Source organism: Monopterus albus, unplaced genomic scaffold, assembly GCF_001952655.1.
Source record: "Monopterus albus unplaced genomic scaffold, M_albus_1.0 scaffold8.1, whole genome shotgun sequence".
In the NCBI taxonomy this organism is placed as follows: Eukaryota; Metazoa; Chordata; class Actinopteri; order Synbranchiformes; family Synbranchidae; genus Monopterus; species Monopterus albus.
Window position 1 is genome coordinate 2,824,219 of NW_018127888.1, and position 1,286 is coordinate 2,825,504.

Here is a 1,286-nt window from a genome sequence, read left to right on the forward strand (position 1 = left end):
TTCTAATCCATTTCAGAACCATTCCTCTGATCCCATATTTTTCTAACTTATCCATTAATAACTCATGATTGATTGTGTCAAATGCTTTTTTTAGGTCAATAAATATTCCCATCGTGTATTTCTTCTCATCCATAGCACTTGTTATGTCCTCCATCAGGTCGGTAATGGCCAAAGATGTCGATCGGTTCGACCTAAAACCATATTGGCAATCAGAGAGGATTTTATCTCTATCAATAAATGTGTCTAATCTGTTATTAAAGAGTTTTTCCAAGATTTTTGAAAACTGTGACAACAGAGAAACCAGTCTATAATTTGTTAAGTTGTGCTTATCCCCAGATTTATACAATGGAATAACCTTTGCTATTTTCATATTATTGGGGAACTGACCAAGTCGAAACGACACGTTAAAAACATGGGTTAATGGTTTGCATATCCCCTCAATTACCCATTTAACCATTGTCATACTGATACCATCACTATCACTAGATGATTTATTACCACATTTGTTCACTATCTCTATAATTTCCTTTTCAACTATGGGCTTCAGAAACATAGAACACATATTCCTTTCAATTGTATTGTTATTTATAGTGACGGATGTATCATCTGTACAAATGCTTCTTGCTAAACCAGGACCAACATTCACAAAAAACCTATTAAACTTATCTACTACATCCTCTAATCTATTGACCGGTGTATCATTGTCCATGAAATATTGAGGGTAGTTACTCATGCTGGTACTGTTTCTAATCAATTTATTTAATATATTCCAAGTACAAGTTCACACTAAAAATGAAAGGAAAGCAAAAATCTCCCATTTATTCCCAGTGGATCTTGCTGGACCAAAGTTGTAGTCCTGTTTGAACATAAAGTAAACAGCTGAAGACTTCTACGGGCTGTCTAAACACACCTGTCTAAAGCATGGCAAATTGAACCACACTGGTTATTTACGCACTGAAAGAGCATTCCCTTATAGGCTTGTTACCAAGACAACCACACACCAATGCAGGAGTCTCCACCATCAGTAAACCCACTAATAGTTTGTGCTAGTCTTCAACTTGTGTGACTGAAGTCAGATCAAGTGACTGCCTGGTGTGGTGTGCCTCCACTGAAAAGAGTATTTATGAGTACTGTGCGGTGGTGCACACTGGTACATAGTGTGCTGCTGATGGCAGATTCTTGTGGGAAATGCTTCCCTTGGAAGGATTAAACGCCTCTGATACCTCTGCATTATGTTGCAACAGCTCTGTCAATTGGACAACTATAAGAAATTATAATTTCAATTT